We start from the raw sequence: 24905 nt of genomic DNA, 5'->3' as shown, positions 1-24905 counted from the left end.
CCTTACCCCCTCCTCTACCCTAACTTCCTCCCCCTCCCGTACACCTTCCTCCCCCTGGACACCTCCCCCCTCCCTCACCCCCTCAGACAACCACCCCCACCATCAAGCTCCCTCCTCCTCCCGGAAACCTTCCTCCATCCAAACTCCTTCCCCCGCTCTTAACATCCTTCCTTACACCTACCTCACCACTTGCTGCATTCTCCCCCATGACACCCTCCTCCCCTCTACTCCCTCCCAACCTCACCCCTCCCGACACCTTTAGTTCTACCCCTCCAACCTCACCCTACCCTGGTACATCTTCCTCTCCCAGTCACACGGAGACTTTCTTCTCCCACCTCCCCTGCCCCCCAGCTACACCTTCATCTCCCACTCACAGCTGGACCTTCCTCTCCGTCCGTCCCTTGGCGATTATCCATAGCAGCCCATGGCCTAGACCGTGATGTACCAAAGCAGACCCGAGACATCAATGGACACCTCCCACCTTCTGGGAGCTGCTTAGCGGTGGAGCCATGTCCATGAGAATCCACCCAGCAGGCGAGGCACGTGTTCCTCCAGGGCCCGGTAGCTGTCGGTCTCCAGCATAACTTCTGCTTGGATGTCTCTGATCTGAGCAAGGTCCTAATGGGGCCTAGTGCCGACTTCTGCACGTCACACTTGTCCAGACGTGTTCTGGGCTGATGTGTTTTCCCGCTGCTGTAATGGGAAATTGGGCATGGGGTGGGTGAGGTGGACAATTCCAGTCGGGCCTTACTTTGAATCCCGTTAGCGAGATGCAAATCAGGTTCACGCCGGCCTCCAGCGGGATTCGTGTTCGGCCATGGTCCTGCTGTGATATCACACCGAAGCGAAATTGATTTCTGCACCTCTCGCTGAGTTGCTCCCCCCCGCTCCCGGCCCACCTGGTCCCCCCTGGCCCCCCCACCCAGCCCCCCGGCTCCCCCCAGCACCCCCCGGCCCCCTTCGTACACCATCAGTCCCACAAAGATAAACGACCAGTTAATTTTGTTTTGGTGATTACACGTCTGAGGTACAGATATGACCAGGACAGCGGGAGAATTCCCTGTTATTCCTTGAATAGGGCCATGGGGTGATTTATACAGCCAAATAGGGGCACAATTTTATATCACAACTGAAACCTGGAAACTCCAAATTCAAACAGAAAATCTGAGATTATGCAGTCGATCAGTTAGCCTGGGAGAGACAGGGGTTAATGTCATTACTGCTCAGGTGCACAGGCTTCACCTGAAACATTAAACTGTTTCATTGCAGAGGCTGACAGGCTGGTTGCTTATTCCCAGTGTGTTAAATTACCAGGATGGTTGAGGAATAGATGACAGTTTTATGTGAGGTTTGGACGAGGAGCTGAAGTGAAAGTTAAGAATTAAGCTACAGGGTAAGCAATGTAGAATGTAGAACAGAGATCATCTGAAGTTGGAAGGGAACTGCAGCCAGTGTTATTTACTGCACTGAGTACTGTCAGTGTCAATCACTGCCTCCTAACCTCATTCAGCTGCCAACATTATTTTTTATGAGCTCATAACATGTCAGTTCTCTTGTGTCAGTAATCTTGAAAGTCAAAAGGATGTTAATATATTCCCTGCCCTATCCTATTCATCATTTTAAAGTGTTCAGTTATATCACACTGTAATCTGTATTGTTGGAACACAAAAGTCCCATTTCAGCAAATTGTTCTTCATATTTCTATTTCTATTTCCTTATAACAGGCAGTAAGTATCCTAGAGGATCTGCAATGTACTCCCCTGCCTCTCGAAACCACCAACTCTACAACCCAGTTATTATTAATGTTTAATATCAACTCATCTTATATTATGAACATACGAAATAGGAGCAGGAATAGGCCATTCTGCCCTCAAGCCTGCTCCGCCATTCATTAAGACCATGGCTGATCTGTTTGTGTTTTGAATCCCACATTCCCATCTACCCCCGATAATCTTTGATTCCCTTGCCTAACAAGAATCTACCTACCTCTGCCTTAAAAATATTCAGTGACCCCGTCTCCACTGCCTTCTGAGGCAGAGAGTTCCAAAGTCGCATAACCCTCAGAGAAAAAAATTCTCCTCATCTTTGTCCTAAAAGGGTGACCCCCTAATTTTAAAACAGTGTCCCCTCTGAATTCACCCACAAGAGGAAACATCGTTTCCACACCCATCTTGTAAATACCGTTCAGGATCTTATATACTTCAATCAAGTCACCCCTCGCTCTTCTAAATTCCAGTGGAAACAAGCCCAGTCTGTCTAACCTTTCCTTATAACACAACACACTCATTCCAGGTATCAATCTAGTAAACCTGCTCTGAACCACCTCCAATGCATTTACACCCTTCTTTAAATAAGGAGACCAAAACTGCACAGTATTCGAGGTGCGGTCTCACCAATGCTTTGTATAACTGAAGCATAACATCCTTACTTTAATGTTCAATCCCTCTTGTAATAAAGGATTCATTCCATTAGCCTTTTTAATTACTTGCTGTACTTGCACGCAAACCTTTTTTGACTCATGCACTAGAACACCTAGATCCCTCTGCTTTCCTTAACTTCTTTAGTTAACCACAGATGTTGGGTCCTCCCCTTAGAATTTTTCTGTCTAGTAGGAATAAACTCACTCTGAGTGTTCTGAAATATCCCCTTAAATGTCTGCCACTGCTTCTCTATTGATCTATCCCAGTGGTGAGGAACCCCCGACCTAGGGGCCAGGTGTAGTCCGTTACACTTTTTCATCCAGCCTGCAACCAGATTTCAAAAAAATATATCAGAAAAAGCAATTCCTAAAGAAATAGTCATAGAACAAAGAGAACAGAAATAATTAGGGACTAACAAAGATTATTTCAATATTCTGATTAGTATTTTTTTAAAATCTGTTTAATATCTCAGTCCATGCTGACACCATGGGCAATAAAATGACTATAAATCAGGCCCCTACCCAGACTTCAAGAAGCTACTGTAAAGGACAAGGACAGGAACAGAATGATAAAGAAAGGGATTAATGATCGGAAGCACATTCAAAGCTGCTTTTTTTTGTGTATCATACGTTTCCTTAAACAGATTTTTCCTGTCCCCTTTTTCTAATATTACAAATGCTGTTTTCCAACACTTAGAGCAGTGTTTGGGGTGAGGACTCAGCGGCAGATAGACTGACCATAAATCAGCTGGGAGCGTCAGCGTACTGATGGGTGGTCGGGTAAAACTTTGAATATTCTCAGAGAATCATTGGAATCTTAAAGGAAACACGGTGTTAAAATCTCCACTTGCTTCAGTGCGTTACATCTCCCAAGGCTGTCCCAGTGTTATTGAAAATGCCTACATCAAGCTTCCGAATATCTCTGCGCACTAACGATGCACTCTAATGGTTAACTCAGAGTAACACATCTGTGAGAAGCAAATTTCTTTCAGGAGTTCAAGGAAGTAACTATTGTAGTTAAGTCAGTTAATCTTAAAGTAAAACTGCTCACATCACCAACAAGGACTCTTATAAAGTGATCTCTATGGATGGTTAGAACTTTCCTCACAGTAATTAAATATTGTTAGGATATTGCCAAAATCTCCCCCTGGGTAGAATAAGATTGTACCTTCACACCCTTCCCATCTCTCTCTCTGTTAACATGGCCTCTGCTAAGTAGTTAATATTTTATTCTTATTTAGTATGATAAAGAGAATGCCTGTTGTGTTCTGCCATTAACACTCAGTGCTTCTGGCTCTAAGATGGAAATACAGAGCTCAGTGGTGCCTTATGAGCCCCTGAGCTATTTATCCAATTGTGTGGGTATGTTTTACCAGTTCAAGGCTTTTACCAGTTCAACATCCTGTGATGTTCCTGCTGCGCTCATTTTGTTACTGTTTCAATTGGCGTTCAATACAGACCCAGTTCTGCTCTTTCAAAGTGACTCTGTCCATTTCTATTTGCTGCCACTCTCCTGTAACACCATGGGGATTGGCCTCAGGACCATACTCTCCCTGGAGGATGAGAAAAGGAGGACACCAGAGCATATTGGAGGACCACCCCAGACCGAAATCTAGTCCCAGAACCTAACTGAGTTTAGCAAAGGAGGCAAGTTCAGACTGTGCCATCTTTTTAGCATTCATTCATGGGATGTGGGTGTCACTGGCTAGGCCAGCATTTACTGCCCATCCCTAATTGCCCTTGAGAAGGTGGTGGCGAGTCAAACTCCACCATTTAAAGGTCACCACCAGCTGCAGTCACAGCCCATTGTGTTCATGCCTCTATCCCCTAGCCTAGTATCCCAGTTCATCTCAACTACCTCAGCTTTCATGCCCACATAGCTGCTCTTAATTATATTTAAAATACTAGTCTTAGACCCACTCTTCTCCTTTTCAAACTTGATGAAAAATTCATCCGTATTGTGGTCGCTGCTACTCTGCCTTCACTATGAGGTCATTAATTAATCCTGTCATATTACACAATACCAAGTCTAATGTAACCCATTCTCTGGTTGGTTCCAGAACATGCTGCTCTAAGGAACTATCTCAAAAGCATTCTATGAACTCCTTATCCAGATTAATACTGCCAATCTGATTTTTCCTGTTTATATGTCGATTAAAATCACTCATAATTATTGCAGTCCCTTTATCAGAAGCATTCAATATTTCTTCTTGTATACTTTGTCCTACATTGTGGTTACTGTTAGGGGGCCTGTGGACAACTCCCATTAGTGAGAAAAAAAGTATTCACATAACGAGTCTGGAATGCCTGAAAGTGTGGTGGAGGCAGGTTCAATCGAGGCATTCAAGAGGGCATGAGATGATTATTTGATTAGAACCAATGTGCAGGGTTACAGGGAAAAGGCAGAGCAATGGCTAGGTCATAATGCTCATTTGGAGAGCCGGTACAGAAATGATGGGCTGAATGGCCTCCTTCTGTGCCATTAAAATTCTGTGATTCTGTGATAGTGACTTCTCTTCCCTACTATTCATCACCTCCACCCAAACCAATTCTGCATCCTGATCTCCTGAACCAAGGTCATCTCTAACTATTGCACCAATGCCATCCTTGGTCAACAGTGCTACCCCTCCACCTTAACCTAGCTTCCTATTCTTCTTGAATATCATATACCCCTCAATATTCAGGACCCAATCCTTGTCAGCCTGCAGCCACATCTCCGTAATGGCTATCAGATCATATTTATTTACTTCAATGTGCGATATCAATTCATTTACTTTATGAATGTGATGCGCTTTCAGATGCAGAGCCTTCAATTTTGTCTTTTTGTTATCCTTGTAACACCTAGTCTTGACTATTGGTATATTCTTAGATTTTATCTCTCTGTCCCTTCCTGCTATTCAATGACCCTCATTTGCTATTTTACTATTATGGTATCCCAACTTAAATCTACCCCTTGATTTGTCACATCTAGCCAACCTAATCCCTCACTCTCTTGTTTAGTTTAAAGCCCTTTCTACTTCCCTAGTTATGCGGTTCACAAGAACACATGTCTCAGTATGGTTCAGGTGTAGACCGTCCCAACGGTCCCACTTTCCCCAGTACTGGTGCCAGTGCCCCACAAACTGGAACCCACTTCTCCACACCAAACTTCGACCTACGCTTTCATCTCTCTAATTTTATTTGCCCCATGCCAATTTTTACTTGGTTCAGGTAACAATCCAACGATTATTACCTTTGAGGTTTTGCTTTTTAATTTGGTACCTAGCTTCTCATACTGACTATGCAGAACCTCCTTCCTCATCCTTCCTATGTCACTGGTATCTGCATGGACCATGATGATTGGATCCTGCCCCTCCCATTGCGAGTTCCTCTCTAGCCCTAAGCAGATGTCCCAAATCCTGACTCTAGGTAGGCAATACAGCCTTCTGGACTCTCGTTCTTTGCGGCAGAGAACAGTGTCAATCCCCTCACTACATTGTCCCTTAGTACCACTACATTCCTGTTTAATGCCCCTGGCTTGAACGGCTTCCTGTACCATGGTGCCATGGCCAGCCTACTCATTGACCTTGCAGACCTCGCTTTCATGAGCACTTCAAACCTGTTTGACAATTGCAAAGTTCGAGGCTCGTCCACCATTGTCTGCTCGGTCCCATTAGCTGCTTCACTCACAGTCACATCCTCCTGTCCCTCACTGCTGACCAAACTAGACGACCCCGTTGTAAGAGGTGTGACCGTCTTCTGGAACAAAGTATCTAGGCATTTCTCCCCCTCCCTTAAGTTGTGCGGTGTCTGCAGTTCGGCCTCCAGATCAATAATCCTGATCCGGAATTCCTCTAGCTGCTTACACTTCCTGCAGACGTGTTTGCCATGGATCGCCTTGGCACCCAAAAGCTCCCGCATCCCACAGCTGCAACACAAAACCTGTCCTATCATTGTTACTTATGCTATTTAGTGAACTTATTTTAATTACCCACTTAATTAACATAGAATAGTTCCTATGTATACCATACCTCTTTCCCTGTGCAGCAAATTCCCACGTGCATCTAAGTCGCTACTCACTCAGTCTCTGCCTCACTCCGGTGTAATCTCCTGTCTGCTCACTCACCCATTACTGATCACACAGTTTGAAAAGCTTGTCTCTTTTATAGACCCTCTGATGATTCACTCGCTAATTTAGCTTACTGCTACAGTAATTAACACCAATTGAACCAACTACTTTCAGGTGATTGACAGATAACTGCCACTCCAGGCTGTTCTCTATTTAACAAGCTAACCCAACTTATTTGAAGATTAGTACCATGTCAGATCTTGATTTTTAATCTATAGTTAATACCTGAAAAAGATTTGCCAGAACTTACCACGTGAACCTAATTCGCTACCTAATATCCGTCTCACTCCTGCATAGTCGCCTGTCTCCTCAAGTGCCCTGTACTAATATTCTTGGTAATTACAGTCTATACCTATTGTGACAAAACTTTCTTGGTAGCCTTATCAACCTGAAGAGTTGCCTTTAAGATCCTCAGATCCACATCTATCCACCAACAATGATTGGTCACTGCATTAATGCTGATTGTTACAATACTCACTGTCTGAGTATATGTGATACTTCACAGATTGTAGGGGCCATGACTGTTATATTGTTCACTGTATGATATGTGGCAGAGACAATACTTTGGATGGTTAATGATCATTATGAACTCTGACTGTTACAATTAGTCTGGCTCGGTTGGTAACGGTGGTGGCGGTAGTGGTATTGTAACTGGACTAGTAATCCTGATACCCAGGGTAATGCCCTGGGGACCATGGTTCAAATCCCACCACAGCAGATGGTAAAATTTAAATTCAATAAAAGAAAAATTTGGAATTAGAAGTCTAAGTAAAAACCCATCTGGTTTCCTCCTGTATGGAAGGAAATCTGCTGTACTTACCTACAGACCCACTCAGTGCAGTACAGAGGGGGTGCTGTATTGTTGGAGGCGCTGAAAACTTAATTTGAGGCCCATAAATAATTCCATGTCACTATTTTGAAGAACAGCAGGAGAGGTTAGGTGGGGGTTGTATATAGACCCCCAAACTGTAGTGGTGATGTTGGGAATGGCATTAAACAGGAAATTAGAGACACATGCAATAAAGGAACATCTGTAATTATGGGTGACTTTAATATGCATATAGATTGGGCAAATCAACTTAGTAACAATACCGCAGAGGAGGAATTCCTGAAGTGTATACGGGATGTTTTTCTGGACCAATACATTGAGGAACCAACTGGAGAACAGGCCATCCTAGACTGGGTATTGTGTAATGAGAAAGGAATAATTGGCAATCTAGTTGTGTGAGGCCCCTTGGGGATGAGCGATCATAATATGATAGAATTCTTCATCAAGATGGAGAGTGATGTAGCTGATTCTGAGACTAGGGTCCTGAATCTTAATAAAGGAAACTGATGGAATGAGGCGCAAGTTGGTTATGATGGATTGGGAAACGTTACTTAAAGGGATGATGGTGGATAAGCAATGTCAAACATTCGAAGAGTGCATGGGTGAACTGCTTGTTTATTCCTTTCTGGTGCAGAAGTAAAATAGGAAAGGTGGCCAAACCATGGCTTACAAGGGAAATTAGAGATAGTATTAGATGCAAGGAAGAGGCATACAAATTGGCCAGAAAAAGCAACAGACCTGAGGATTGGGAACAGTTTAGAATTCATCAAAGGAGGACCAAGGGATTGATTAAGAAGGGGAAAATAGAATACGAGAGTAAGCTTGCGGGGAACATAAAAACTGACTGTAAAAGTTTCTCTAGGTACGTGAAGAGAAAAAGATTGGTGAAGCCAAATGTAGGTCCCTTACAGTCAGAAACAGGGGAATTTATAATGGGGAACAAAGAAATGGCTGACCAATTAAATACATGCTCTGGTCCTGTCTTCACAAAGGAGGGCACAAGTAACATACCAGAAATGTTGGGGAACAAAGGATTTAGTGAGAGGGAGGAACTGAAAGAAATCAGTATTAGTAGGGAAATGGTGTTGGGGAAATTGATGGGATTGAAGGCCGATAAATCCCCAGGGCCTGATAATCTACATCCCAGTGTACTTAAGGAAGTGGCCTTAGAAATAGTGGATGCATTGGTGGTCATCTTCCGAGATTCTATAGACTCTGGAACAGTTCCTACAGATTGGAGGGTAGCTAATGTAACCCCACTATTTAAAAAGGGAGGTAGAGGGAAAACAGGGAATTATAGACCAGTCAGCCTGATGTTGGTAGTGGGGAAAATTCTAGAGTCCGTTATAAAAGATTTAATAGCTGAGCACTTGGAAAACAGTGGCAGAATCGGGCAGAGTCAGCATGGATTTATGAAAGGGAAATCATGCTTGACAAACCTACTGGAATTTTTCGAGAATGTAACTAGTAGAGTTGATGAGGGGGAGCCAGTGGAAGTGGTTTATTTGGACTTTCAGAAGGCTTTCGACAAAGTCCCACATAAGAGATTGGCATGTAAAATTAAAGCACATGGGATTGGGGGTAGTGTATTGAGATGGATAGAAAACTGGTTGGCAGACATGAAACAAAGTGTAGGAATAAACTGGCCTTTTGCCGAATGGCAGGCAGTGACTAGTGGGGTACCGCAGGGATCGGTGCTGGGACCCCAGCTATTCACAATATATATTAATGGTTTAGATGAGGGAACTAAATGTAATGTCTCCAAATTTGCAGATGACACAAAGCTGGGTGGGAGGGTGAGCTGTGAGGAGGATGCAGAGATGTTCAGTGTGATTTGGACAAGCTGAATGAGTGGGCAAACGCATGGCAGGTGCAGTATAATGTGGATAAATGTGAGGTTATCCACTTTGGTGGCAAAAACAGGAAGGCAGATTATCATCTGAATGGCTATAAATTGAGAGAAGGGAATGTGCAACGAGATCTGGGTGTTCTCGTACACCAGTCGTTGAAGGTAAGCATGCAGGTGCAGCAGGTGGTAAAGAAGGCAAATGGTATGTTGGCCTTCATAGCCAGAGGATTTGAGTACAGGAGCAGGGATGTCTTGCTGCAATTATACAGGGCCTAGGTGAGACCACACCTGGAATATTGTGTGCAGTTTTGGTCTCCTTATCTGAGGAAGGATGTTCTTGCTATAGAGGGAGTGCAGCGAAGGTTTACCCAACTGATTCCTGCAATGGCGGGACTGACATATGAGGAGAGATTGAGTCAGTTAGGATTATATTCTCTGGAGTTCAGAAGAATGAGGGGGGGGGATCTCATAGAAACCTATAAAATTCTAACAGGACCAGGCAGGGTAGATGAAGGAAGGATGTTCCCGATGGTGGGGGAGTCCAGAACTAGGGGTCATAGTCTGAGGATATGGGGTGGACCATTTAGGACTGAGATGAGGAGAAATTTCTTCACCCAGAGAGTGGTGAGCCTGTGGAATTCTCTACCACAGAAGGTAGTTGAGGCCAAAACATTGCATAGTTTCAAGAAGGAGTTAGATATAGCACTTGGGGTGAAAGGGATTAAAGGATATGGGGAGAAAGCGGGAGCAGGCTATTGATTGGATGATCAGGCTCGAAGGGCCGAATGGCCTACTCCCGCTCCTATTTTCTATGTTTCTATGTAATTATCCCTGTAATCAACAGATTATCTGCTCATTGGGCTGGATTTTTGCAGAGTTGGGGAGAGTCCATGAACCTTTAAAAATGGCGGGCAGGATCCGATTCCAGGATTCCCAGCCCCATTCTCGGTGCCCCCAATTTTTGTCAGTGCAGGATAAGGGTGCAGGCTGGTGCAGGTCACGAGCCCACACCCTGCACTCCTGACCTAGGATCTCCTAACACCACCCCAGTCCACCCACATTTTGTGGAGTGGGGCCAGCTTTTTAAGGAATTGTGGTTAATTCCCTATCTAAGCCAATCATAATCTTGTACAATCTCCTTTGCTCCAAGGAGAATAACTCCAGCCTTTCCAACCTTACCTGATAACTAAACTGCCACCACTACCCTATCCCTCCCCCACAAACACCCACCTCTCCCCACAACAACCACCCCCCTTCCCCTCCCCTGCCCCCAATCCTGGAACCCATTCTGGTAAATCTCTTCTGCACCTTCTCAAGGACCGACTTCTTTCCTAAAGCATCCAGAACCAGACACAATGTCAATGTATAAATAATCACACTGCATGGCAATCACCTTGTTAAATTGCTAGTTAAACAGGTGATGGGCATTGATTATCCCATCTAAACAGAATAAAAAGGTACAGCTGGGACACTTTGTGTGGAAGCTACTTGGAAGTCAGTAGCACTGAGGAGTTGTCTTGAAAATAAGCCAGCTTGAACCAAAAGACCAGCCTGGATTAATTCTTCCACCACAACCTCTTATTGTAACATGGTAGCAGAGGATGAACTTTAATCTTTGCTGATTGATTGCTGTGTATGAAGATTTCTGTCTCAATCCTTTAAGGGGAAAGAAGTATACTGTTGCTGACAATTTAAGTTACAGAATAGTAAAGGATGGTACAAAATCGCAAGCTTTGACTATCCACCGATTTTTTTCTGACTCTGAACCTTATCAGCAATGGAAGGCTGAAGTTGAAATGTGGACTCGGGTTACTTCCATATCCCGGAAGGAGCAAGGTGTGGCTCTGGCATTATCATTACCAGCCAGAAGTAAGATAAGAAGTAAAATATTTTCAGAGTGGAAAGTGGATGATTTGTATCATGAAGAGGGATTGAATATTCTGTTACAATTTTTGGATAAGTTTGACAAAAAGGATGAGTTATTGGAAGTGTATGAAGCTTGGCTGATCTTTGATAGGTTTAGGAAATCAGATAATTAGTCCATGCAAGAATACATCATGGATTTTGATAAATGGTACTGGAGACTACAGAGATTTGAACTTGAAATTCCGGAATCGGTATTGGCATTTAAATTACTGGACTGTACTCGCATTTCTCACGTTGATAGTCTTTTAGTACGAACAGGGGTTCAATTCCAGGGGGAAGAGCCTCTCCGAGATCAAATGGCTGCTGCCCTGAAAAAATTTCAGTCGTTCCCTGCCACTTTCTTAGCAAATGTGAACAACTATGCTGTAAAACAAAGGATAGAGGATTCAATGGTGGCTGAGTTTCGAGGTCAACCAAATATTAGACAAAGATTCCAATACAAAGATGGAGTTAATGACAAGAGGTCTGAAAATGGTCGTAACCCTAGCCAATTTGAGAGTCAGGCCAAAAGTATGTCTGGGATAGTGACCGTAGGCATTTAAACCCAAAAAATGCACAGGGAATGGTTAATTGATGTTTTCGGTGTGATTCCCAGTATCATTACGTAATGAACTGCCCACAGCGAAGGAATCACATTTTTGAAGTGACCCATGAGACGGATTCATCCAGAACGGAAAATGATGATGGCAACTGCCATGATGGACTTGAATTGATCACCGAGAGTTTGAATCCGGTGATGAGTATCTTGATGGTAGATTCCTTCAGCTGTGCAGTTCTGGACAGTGGTTGCACTTCTGCCAGGGTGGCACGGACTGGCTTGACTGCTACCTGGAGTCTCTCGATGAGGCAGACTGACGGAAGATCAAGGAATATGAAAGCTCTAACTGCTTCTGGTTCGGGGACAACGATACATTAACATCCTCCAAATGGGTGGTCCTCCCCTGTAAGATAGCAGGGATCGATCTGTTTATCAGTACTGATGTGGTTTCCAGCAAGATACCACTATTGTTGAGTCAATCTGCGATAAAGAAGGCTAAAATAAAGCTAGATATGAAGAATGATAGAGCAGTCGTGTTTGGGAAAAATTTTGGATCCACATTTTACTCGGTCAGGCCATTACTGCTTGCCACTAAGGAAGCCAGAGATATCTCATCAAAAAGTTCATGAAGTTTTGTTAACTGCTGAGAATAATTTGGTGGACAAAAAGAGATCATTTGGAAATTACATACACAGTTTGCATATCCGGCGCCACAGAAACTGAAGACTCTGCTTCGAGATGCGGGTGTGGGTGATAACGGATATGATGATCTTATTGAACAAATCACTGCTCAGTGTGGAATTTACCTTAAATATCGCAAGACTCCACGGCGACCTGTGTGAGCTGCCACTAGCCAGGGAGTTTAACGATGCAGTGGCACTGGGACAAGGATAGGGGTATTTTTTTACTACGCTTAATAGATATGGCAACCAGATTTAGTCTATCCACTGTGATACATAGTAAAGACAAAAGGACCATTGTCGATAAGGTCATGGAGAAATGGGTAGGAACAGTATTAGGAACACGAACGAAGTTCCTCACAGATAATGGTGGGGAATTCGCCAATGATGAATTTCAAGGTATGTGCGAAAATTTAAACATTATGGTTATGCACACTGCAGCTGAGAGCCCGCTTAGTAATGGTCTTTGTGAAAGAAACCATGTGGTAAGAGACAACATGTTACATAAAATATTGGCTGATCAACCATATTGTAAATTGTAAGCGGCGTTAGCATGGGCAGTGCATGCAAAGAACTCTCTGCAATTGGTTGGGGGGTACAGACTGTACCAGTTGGTGTACAGAAGAAACCCAAAGTTGCGTCAGTGTTATCAGATGCCCCCCTTGCTCTAGAAGGGACTAGCATTAGCTCCACCTTTCCTGCTCATCTGAACGCTTTGCATGTGGGCAATTCAGCAAGCCCTACAGCACCGCATAAGACCATCAGGAATACAGTTTAGACAAGGAGATATGGTATATTACGAAAGGGAAGGCCAGAAAGAGTGGAAAGGACCTGGCAAGGTAATAAAGAGTGATGGGAAAGTAGTAATTGTGCATCCTTCACGGTTAATTGGCACTGTCTCTACCTTTACAGGTTCTGAACAGGACACACACACACACACACACACACACTGGGTAGTTATGAAGGGCAGACGACAGCAGATACAGGGTTAGCTGACTATGAACCAAATAACACTGATGTACAGGAGAATGCTATTCGTCCAAAAGGGCAATTATCCAAAGTAGGAACAAAGGTAACATACATGTCAGAAGGGACCAGTGTGTGGAGGGATGCCACTATCATAGGGAGAGCAGGAAAGGCCACTGGTAAATACAAACGTTGGCTAAATGTGCAGGATGAAGGACGGGAGACAAAACCTATAAATTAGCAAACCAAGGTTAAGATGTGGACACCCATAAAGCACAGTATGAGTTCTGACAGTGGACCTGAAAGTGGTCGTGACCTGAGAAAAAAATCACGGACTTGCGAATGGAGTTCTGTTCGCATGGGAGGATGATCATATAGTAGCAGTCCAGAAAGGGAGAGGAATGTAAGTAGAGGCCGTAGTTTAACAAGAACGAGGACTAGAGAGCAAGCTGTGAATCTCAATAGGAGTAGAAATCCTTATGACTGAGAGATTCTAGTAGCTGCTAATAGATTGGAAAATAATCTGATAAAGGAAGCCAAATGGAAAGAGTTAGAGTTGGAAGGAATTTGGGGTATATTCTGAAATACCTGACAGAGGACAGGCAGCTTTATCTCACAGGTGGATCTGTACAGAAAAGGTACTCCCAGATGACACATATAAGGCCAAAGTGAGATTAGGAACCTGAGGCTTTGAAGAGAGACTAGGAGATCAGGATGTCAGTGGGCTTGCCTACCGCAGGGAAAGTGAGTTTGAAGATTTTTTTAGCTATTTTGGCATCCAATTCGTGGGAGTGCAAATGGATTGATATAAAGGCTACGTTTTTATAGGAGGAGAAGTTTCAAAGGGAAGTTTTTTTGAAGCCGCCCAAAGAAGCCGGGGATGTAGACGGAAAGCTGTGGGAATTGAATAAGTGTGTTTATGGGTTGAATGCTGCATCGAGAGTTTGGTCTTTTTCCATGAGGTCTGTCCTGTTGAAAACAGGTTGCAGTCAGTTAGAGGCAGACCCCGAGATGTTCTACTGGTGCCATAAGGAGAAACTAGCTGGAATCTTCATCATGCATGTTGATGATTTCCTGTGGGGAGGTTCTGTAGAATTTGAACAATGGGTAATTGAGAAGATAAAGAAGGAATTCCAGGACATAAGTCAGGTTTCTGGGGCCTTTAAATACATAGGTTTAAACGTTAAGCAGAGCAAGTTAGGAGTGACATTGAATCAACAATCTTACCTAGAAAATGTTAATCATTTCCCAATAACTTGGGTTAGATCCTCACAATAAGAGGATCCTGCTACAAAGAAAGAAAAGGAACAGTTGAGAAGTTTGATTGGGCGGTTGTACACTCAGACTAGGCCTGACACTAGTTATGGTGTGTTGGAGCTGAGCACCATGATGAAACATGCTACAGTTGAGCAAATAGAACACTTAAAAAAAACTAAATTCTGAGAGATGTGCGCTCAAATTTCCAGCCTTGGGTGATCCAGAAGATATGAGGTAGGTCATTTTTAGCGATGCTTCACATGCCGATCTTCCAGATGGGTACTCTAGCACAGCAGGGTTTATCATATTCTTGGTGGGAAAGAATGATAAATGTTGCCCACTGGCTCGGGAGACCAAGAAAATAAAAAAGGTTGTGAAAAGCTGCTGAAACACTGGCCTTGGTAGAAGCATTAGACATGGGGGTTTACTTATCCAATATACTGACAGAAATATTATATATGGGGCAATGTGAGAGAAGTTTTTCCATAGAATGTTTTGTTGATAACCGGACTCTTTGGGAGAATGTTCATTCCATGAAAAGTGTCACTGAGAAAAGGCTAAGAATAGACCTAGCCAGCAGGAAAGAAATGTTAGAGAGAAGAGAGATCTCTAAGAAACAATGGGTTGACACAAGTCACCAACTATCAGACTGTTTTACAAAAAGAAGTGCCGGCTGTAAGAGATTATTAAATGTATTGGAAGAAGGTGTCTTATGATGCAATATCTAACCACTCCCTCAATATGTCCTGCCACCTTCAAAGATTGATGCATATGCACCCTCAGTTCCCCTGTTCCTTACACTCTTTATAATGCTTCTCCCTATTCCTTCTGCAAAGTGCATTGCCTCGCACTTCTCTATTAAATTCCATCTGTCACTTGTCTGTCCATTCTGCTAGCCCATCCATGTCCTCTTCCAGGTAATTTGTATCATCCTGACTGTTTGCCACTCCTCCAAGTTTGGTATCATCAGCAAGTTTTGAAATGTTACTCTACATTCCAAGATCCAAATCATTTTTATATAGCAAAAAAAGCAGTGGTCCTAGCACTGATCCTTGGGGAACCCCACTGTCTACCAGCCTTCAGTCTGATAAACAACCATTTACACTGATTCACTGCTTTCTGTCCTTAAGCCAATTGTTTATCCAATTAGACACTGACCTATCAATTTTGTAAACGGGCCTTTTCCTCGGTCAGCCAAAGGCTGAGCTGGCACGTTGGTCTCAATGATGAATTTTATCGTCTATGTTTGCCCTTGCAGAGAGGAGGCTCTGAAATATGGAAAATGGCTCACATTTTCAACAAATTTGCCATTGACCTTAAGTGAAAGGGCAAAGTGTTACCTTGTGATTGGAAGAAGATCTTAGTTTTCCAGGCATTTAGTGAAAGAGTTTTCCAGGCATTTAGTGAAAGTCCCATTTTCTTATAAGCTTTGGAGAAAAAGTCAACAATGACCTGGAGCTCAGTCTGAGTGAGCACACAATCATCGTCTGCACACTGGAGCTCAGCAACTGACATTGGACTGATTTTGGCTTTGGCTTGAAGACAAGTACAGGTTGAACATTTTTCTGTCTTTTTTTAACTAACTCCATGCCTGTGGGTAATTTTCTGGGAGCGAGATGCAGCATTGCAACGCGGAAGATGGAGAAGAGATTTGGTGTGATGGCACAGCCTTGTCTGACCTCAGTTCTTGGAGATAGGGACCAGGATTTTCCATGCCTGCTGGCGTTGGGCGGTGTTTGGTGGCGTGAGTAGACAATATGGCGAGAAGGCCAAAAATCAGTTTCATGACATCATGAAACCAGCTTACGATCGTCCACTCTGCCTGTCGGTGGCGGCTCGCGTTCCCTGGCATCAGATGTTGGGAGCCTCGCAATACATCTGCATATCGTTATAAGGCTAGCCGCTGGAATCATCCCCCCGCCCCCCCCACCCCCACCCTGCTGGATTGCCTGCCCATGTCAGCGTTATTTCACACACCGACGTGTTTCACAACAACATATAAAAGGCACACACTCAGCGTGCTGCACTTTGAGGGGAACCCGGAGGTGAGTACACAGTAATGTTGCGGAGTGCTCGTCTGGGTCGCCTGTTGGACTTCAAGGTTGAGGCACGTTGGTACTGGGAGGTAGTGGGGGGTGGGGGGCAGTGTGGAAGGGCTGCCCTGCATTTGAGGTGACTTGGGGGGGTGACGGGGTCAAGGGCTGTCCTGCCATTGAGGGTAGCACACAAGTACGTATGGGACGAGGTGGGGTGGGTGAGGGAAGCGGCCATGCATTAGGGAAACCTTGTATAAAGTGACCATTCCTCTTCAGCTGAGACAGTTCAGGCATAGCCACATTGGAATGATTGGAGTTGGGTTTCTAGCTTCTCTGCCCACTCAAGCAACACAGAGGCATGAAAGTGCTACCAAGTGCTCAAGAGCTTTTCAGTCCTCGGGCACAGGCTGCAAGCCAATGAGTGTTTCAGTGGACTGCAGGACAATTGGATGACCAGGCAAGTTGTACAATCTCCTTGCTAAAGCTGGCCATGGAGCAGTCACTGGTGGAGGCGCTCACAGCCCCTTGCAATATCATCATCCTGGTTTGGGCCAGTCTCCCCCATGGTTCAAGCTAACAGGGCTGCCTTGTGATTTAGTGTCAGATTTCCATATTGCGATCTTATTTCTGTCTTTATCTTTCTTTGCCTGCAGCATAACTTTGTCCTCGTGCTTCATTTTGTTTTCACTGTTGGCCAGGACTGTCTATGGCAAAGTCTCAACTTGTTTCAGTTCTGTAATTGTGCTACTCATGGCTTCATTATCCACTCACAGCTTGGAAAGTTCTCCGGTTTTCAATCTCTTGTCTTTTCCATCCAGCTGCTTCTTCAGCTGTTCAATCTGTTTCTTGTAGCTTTCAGCTTCCTCCTGGAATACCGAGCATTGCTAAGTCTTCTCTGCAACTGGTCCTTCAGTTTGTTCAAAGTGACATTAAATCCATTGTCCTTCTCTTTGTAATTTTCCAGAGGAATAAACCTTATCCTGAGGGATTCTTGTAACATGTGAAGGTCTTTCAACAGATTTTCCTTTCCTTTGTGAAGCTTGCTGCTTCATCTTGAGCTTTCCTGTAATTTGACTAAGGCTCCTTGAGTTTCTTCTGCTGTGCTCCCATTCTACTCTTTAAGACAGTCTTCATGTTGCTGAATGGTTACGTGTTCCTTTTGCATTTGATCTTGAAGGACAATCAGCTGTTCGTTCAACTGTTTATTTTCTTGTTGACCTCTTGCCCACTCACTCTGGGCTTCAGTGCATCCTTTCATTGCGACCGATGATTCCAACACGGCTTTTCCTGAAGTAAAATTCAGCATCCTTTTTAGCTCCATGTTTTTCCATGGCTGCATATTGATTCTTCAAGGAGTCCTTCAGGGTCGTTATTTCTTTGAGTGCCATTTCTGCCTGCTGTTTTGTCTGGCTGTACACTTGGTTGACTTTTCCCAACTCGCGCTTTAATTTGCCAACTGGATTTGAGGGGTCATTATTTCCTCAGGATACCTTTGTGTTGTCTCTGGAATTTGTTTGTTCAGGTTTCAGACAGCTTGGTTCATTGAAAACTTCAGTTTATTGTGCATTTTCAAAGGGATATATTTCAGCTTGAATCTTGCACTTCAGATCTTTCAGTTCAGCTCTGATGCGAACATTTTTCTGACGAACAGCTTCATTTACTTTTTGTATGTTTTGCTTCTTTTGAGTTACCTCAGCTAGCCTTCCTTCATTCACGCCATCTGGTCATTCTGCACTGACATCTGTCTCCCTTGCTCTGAGGTCATTTGGCTCCCTCTTTCTGGAGTTTTCTGTTGCCCTCACTCTGGGGTCTTTTGTTGCCCTCAGTGCTTTATTGGGAGTTGCCCTCTCTCTCTGGGGTCTCTTGTTGCCCTCGGTGCTTTATTGGGAGTCTAAGATATCTATCAAAGCCTTCTAATACCTCACCAGATGTTGTTGAGCATGGATCTATACATTGGCTGTGGAATACTTCACCAGCAAATGAACCAAACGTGAATAAAAACTTATCAGCTTGTTCTTCTTATGATTCCTTACTTAATCCTATAATTCTCCTGTAAACTGAAGATTTTCTTCTCCAAGACTCCCACAGTTGGGTCTGGTTTAGCCCTTTCCAAAGCAAAAATCTGTCTGGCTCTGCTAATTTTCTATCCATGGCCATTTTTTTCTTGTAGTTACTGCTTTAAATGTCATTGCCTGTTTAAGTCTATCTGTAAAGTAACCTTTTCTTTACTCAGGTGGTTTCTCTGTGATTTTTTCCCAACCTTTTTTGATTTTGGAGGGCTGTCTGGCAATTGTGCACTTCATTTTTTTAAAAAGCTTTTTAAAAAGAAAATTCTGCAGCATTTCTTTTCGGGGCACTGAAAATCAATTTCAGGGCAATTCTTTCTTTTTTTTTTTTACCTCTTGCAGGTCCTTTGCACTTTGAACATCCCACCTTCCAAGAGCTTTGGTGGGTGTGTATTTTTTTTTATAAAGTTATGAGCTATCAGCTCTGCAGTGATTTCTTCTTTTAACTCTGCAGCTTTTCTTTTTTAAAACTCTGCAGGTTTCTGTCTTTAGCTCTATAGTTTTTCCTCTGTTCTACCTGCCTTTTTTCTGCAGCCATCTTCTAGCTTCACAATTTGCTGAGCCCCTGGGACTGCCACTTATTCCATAATGTAAGTACCATTTTTTTGTATTTTTGCTCACCTACATATGACTAGGTTCCTTAACTCTGCGTGTCACTCAGGATCTTGCAATTTTTGTATTTTTGCTCACCTGTTTTTGTGATCTGACCAAGGTTTTTTTTTTCCTTTTTACTTTGCATCACTTAGGTGTCTTGCAATAAACTTCTACTCACTCATCCCTTAACTTTTAAGGCTGTAGCAAAGATTCTTCAATTGTTTCTTCAAGTTTTCTTCCTGGATGCACGTCTCTCTAGTTCAGCTTCAGCTGCTTTTAGTTTTTCACGCTTTGGGATACTGTCCTGTCCTGGTTTCACCATTTAAAATGTTATCTTTCATATCACCACTGATATGGTGATATCTTTTAGAAGTGACCACCACTGCCAACCATGTTGTATATGGGTTCTTTAAGTGTCTCAATGATGAGATCTTGAGACTTGTATATTTGAACATTAACGGTTTATTGTTAATCTTTAATTATTTACAGATCCCATGCTACTGTCATACATGGTGCTGTTTCCCATGCAGGCTGCTTTCAGAGCCTTCCTACCGTGGGCGGGGCTATTCTCCAATCCCACGTTAACCCTTGCTCTGCTGAGCTCATTTACATTACAATAGCATGCAGGCACATAATGCAACATCTTCCAATCGCCTTCCAAACAATCAGCCTCCATAGGTCACAGCCATCAGTGACTGTCTCCCAGTTGCTGGTGTTATTGTCCGCCATCTTCACATCTTGCTTACAGGTACATTATTTAGTTTCCAAACTTGGTCACTTTGCAACCATGCCTCAATAGTGGCTATTAGATCAAACCTATTAATTGCTAACTGTGCTATTTATTGTATTTACTGAATGAGCTATAGCTCTTGCAGAAGCCACAATATGAGCTCTGACTGTATCAGTACTTTCTGCATGAGATATGATTACATTTATAACTTTGTATAGTGTTGTTTTGTTGTTTTTCTGGAAGGTTATTCAGCAAAGAAGACAATACAATTGGAAGAAAGGCCTTGCAATGTATTGTCAGATTCTGTGCAATGTATTCTTGTACTTAGGGAAGGTGAGCTGGGTGTTGAGTGTAGTGTTGCAGTTTAGTTGGTGAAAGATATTTTCCTGGCAACTGTTCTGACATTTCGGGTACTTTGTATACTTAAAGCTGACACTGAGAATGAAAGAGAACAAGGGAGACTGAATTTAGGAATCATCATTGAACTAAATTAAGAGCTCGTCCCAGAGTTAGTTGTTCTGTATTCCTGACATTGACTTGTGAAACCAGCTGATGTATTTTTTGGAGGTAATTGCACTGTTGCGACCCCAGGCCACTCAGAATGGCCCAGACCCCCCCTCAGCGTAACCCAGACCCCCCCCACCCCCCCCGCCACCCTTGGTGTAACCCAGGCCACTCAGTGTGATCAAGGCCCCCTCAGTGTTGCCCAGGTCCCCACCCCTCAGTGTGGCCCTGGCCCAGGCCCCTCAGTGTGGCCCAGGCCCAGGCCCCCATGATTCATTGCATGATGTAGATGGAATGAGACAGAGGGTTTAGCAAAGCTTTCCATGTTCAGTTCCAGTTATTTTTTTTGCCTGGAGCTGCCATTTGATTTACAGTCTTTCCCTGAATAGGAGGGATTGAATACGGAGAGCCAGGTTGACAGGAGCAGGGATACCTGCTGGAATCATCTACCTGATGTTGTTGGAATAATTGAAAAGCATGATCCCATGATTGGTGTTTTTGCTTGACTCTGTGCTCGCTGGCGAACATGGTTGTACAACAAGATGTGTCCTTACGAGGAGTCACACCAAAGTTACCCAGGAGTCTATGAGAAGGGCAAACAAGAATTGGGTCATGTTGAAATTGGCTCGAGAGAAAAAGGTTTCTCCTGTGCTGTTATGTCAGGGCCAGTCTCTGATCTTCTTGTAAAATAGATACTCATTGAAAAGCTTCACATTTTAATGTTGAAGGCTGATTTACTGCTATGTGGAGACAAACAAACCCCATTGTTATGTTTCACTGCCAGGGGTGCAATCTTATAACATGACCATTTTCAATTGCAGCTAATGAGCAATATATCAGTGATTAAATGGTTAATAATATGTCACTCAGCCATAAGGCAAACACAATAGTGTAAAAAAAAAAATACCCGATTTAAGATGGGCACCATTCCAGAGACACAGTTAACATTTTTTAAATTTTCTAAGAAAATACATCAGGGATTTGTATTTGTTTCCAAATGAATTAAATAGGTTGTCTAAAATCGGATCATGATGTTAAAGCAAATTTATTTTTTAAGTAAAGTGATCTATAAACAGCTGTTGGAAATTCCCATCAGTGTCTGAGGACAGTGCAGTGAGAACAATACAAGCAACAGCGACAAGGTTCTGCAAAACTAATTACATGGTGTATGGTGAAGCGAGTTCCTTCCACCCCCACAAACGCACACAGCACTGCATTCCACACTCCACAGGCTCGTCCTTGGAAATAGGTGAGGCTGTGGCTGGTATTTTTAGACCTTTATAAATTCAGACTGGGGATTGGAGGATATAGAATCTTAGCGCAGTATTTAGAAAAGGATAGATACACAGGCCTAAAATTCAGGCCCAGTTGGGCCATATTTTAAATTCTGGGTCTGGGATCTGACCGATGGCTCAGTTCCAAGTTCTGACCCCATGTCACCTGCGTCACCGACACAACATAATTTTCAAATGGAGATTCTAGGGGTGGTGGGGATGGCAGAGGGGTGGGGTTAGGGGGCCGGTGGTGGGAGTGCGGCCAGTGCACAATGTGTGGCACTGAAAGGAGTTTGGAGGTGGAACTCAGTAACTGAGGACCCTTTGAAAAGGTGAGTGTTGGCATGACTGGGCCTGCCCAAGGGGCAGCCCCCAGGTTTCCTCATGGCTCTCCGAAGGTCCTCAGCAAGAGACGCAGATTTCCTTCCCAGCATCTAGCCGAAGAAACCTTCCCTAGGGATTGATCTCGCATGGCTGCAGGTGACAGAGGGGGTGAGCAGTCGAGATGTCACCAGAGGAGTTGAGTGGACTGTGTGCCCACAGTGCACCCTAACATTGGCAGTGCGAGTGCCCAGTCATATCAGTGAGACATCAGGCACCCTCACATGTGGGGTAAAAATGAGAGGGGGCATTACTGAGGAGCACGGCAGCTCCTGTCAATGTCATGCTGGGAAAGTTGAGGGAGAACAGCCGACTCAGAAATCATTCTCCCCTCATCCTGCAGGGAAAACTCCAGCACAACATCAGGGAGATGGCACGGACAGGAGGCAAAGGGCTAGACCTCCAGCAGCTCACTGCCACAGAGGAGGCAGCGCTGGGCATTGTGTGGGAGGCAGGTGGCAGGCTCGGTGATGGTGAGGCCAGAAGCCGGGAAGAGCAGGATCATTGGGTGTCTCTATCCTCAGGTGAAGGATATGGAAGAGATTCCTGCCCAATCTGTGCTGTGGCTCTTTGCCGCTATCATCGATGAGGATGGTTACACTGAAGCGCCTGCTCAGTTGTCCGAGTTCTCATCAACATCTTCTGCCGACGTCTCTGACCGAGACAGCAGCTGGTGAGCCGCAGAGTGTAACCGTACAGACGTCACCAGCCTCCTGAGCAGGGAGACACTCCACACAGCCCACGCCGTCACTCCACACAGCCCACGCCGTCACTCCACACAGCCCACGCCGTCACGCCCACACACCTACACCGTCACATCGTCACTCCACACAGCTCACGCCATCACACCGTCACCGCCCACACTACCCACGCTGTCACCGCCCACGCCGTCACACCGTCACCGTCCACACCATCCAGCAGCGCAGACACAGTCACCTAGATTAGAGCGGAGAGCATGGGGTGAACGGTACACCCAGAGTGAGCAGGACAATTGTTTGTTGTGTGATCAGGGTCCAGATGAGGTTCTTTGGGGTTTGTCAATTCGCCCAAAGTAAGCTGCTTGAGACTGCAGTTCGTTAAACCCATTACTCTTTATTTACAGCCACTATGTACATAATAGGAACTGTGCAGGAGGTTAGAACGTCTCCTCCCTCCAGATCTCTGTTACTCAATTATGTGGTATATCATCATTACATCAGCATCATGTGCTTATGATGTTAACCCTTTACTCTGCAGCCTCATCCAGCTATCAATGGCACCATGAAAGGGCTGAGACAGTTGGACTGGTTAATGAGGGGGCGACCCCACAAGGGACACTGGCATTGGCCCTCGCTTGCTTGGCCCTTCGGACTCAGGAACAATCCATGCCACAAGACCCTGTGGCAGAGGCTGCCCCTGCAATGCCACAAGCTCAGGAGCCTGTGGAGGAGACCTCAAGATGAGGATGGAAGCCACGGGCATCTCAGTTGGACACAGGTACAATGGAGCCGGCTGCCTCCACCTCACCCTCAGCCACAGGGGGAACACCGCATAGGAGTGGGCCTGGGTGTGTGGCACCATGCTGGGAATTACACTTGATGGATAACCTGGGTGATAATTGCTCTGTTTGTGTGTTTATTGATTCACGTCATTATAAAAATATTGTTTGATGACATCACTCAGGTTTCTGTGTGTTAATGGATTGTGCTGGGTCTGTGATGAATGCTGATATTGAACGGGTGCTGCCAAGGGTCCATGGTTTTGTTGCAAATGCCAGGACTGTGAGGTGTGTGGCGATGATAACTGTGGAGACCCCGTGTTCCACATCTGTGGGTGGCAATGAGACAGCTGAGTATGGGCCTGAAGTCATCACACCAAACTCATTGACACTCCCTTCACCCAGTAATGATGATGGACTTTGGAACTCTGAGATTAAAGCCTGTTCAATGGTTACCAGTCCCCTCAAATATCACCCCTCCCTCCATTCAATGTGATGCAGCAACACACACAAATAACACATATCAGCAGCCACTTGGACCTTCCCATCCACAGAAACCTTCAAGACCCCCCAAATCACCACATGGCTTTACAAACCCCACTCTGGACACCAAATCAAATATTTCCAAATCCATAATACTGAGGAAATCTTGGGCACAAACACCCTCCCAAATAAACACATTGTCTCCCACCCAACATCTCAACAACCAGACTTAATCTCCCCGGACAACCCTCAATAGAACACAGACTGGGCATGGCCGATTTGGTCACCTGATGTTCAAGTGGCACCTCAATCTCGCCTGGCAGCGACTGCAGAAACCCTGACCAAACCATGATAATAACATCTTGCCCCCGACTCCAGCTTGAGGACAATGTCCTAAAGTTTCATTTGCTCTCCAGAGGGGCATTGGACTGGCTAGGAAACTTAACATTAAAAGTGTGACAGCAACTTGTGCTCCTAAGGCCACACAAAAGAAGAATGGGATTATCCAAATGTAAATGCTGACTGGCTCAGGTTTGGATTTGTAGTCATGTGACATAGGCCGGGGAGCAACTTAAGTGAAGCATTGGTGAATTAACGTGGCTCTTCTGACTATGCCAACCTGCTGTTCACCAGGAGCTCTTGGATGATGTCAGCTGTCACTCTCCAATGCGTGAGCACCAGGCTCCTCAACAGTGCCCTTTTCTTCCTTATCTTTCTCCTCCCCATCTTCCTCCAATAAAGAGCAGTATTCACTCCTCCTCAAGCAGCTCCAGCTCTTTTCATAATGT

Source organism: Cetorhinus maximus, chromosome 2 (genome assembly GCF_964194155.1).
Source record: "Cetorhinus maximus chromosome 2, sCetMax3.hap1.1, whole genome shotgun sequence".
In the NCBI taxonomy this organism is placed as follows: Eukaryota; Metazoa; Chordata; class Chondrichthyes; order Lamniformes; family Cetorhinidae; genus Cetorhinus; species Cetorhinus maximus.
Note: the sequence above shows the minus strand (reverse complement) of the source record.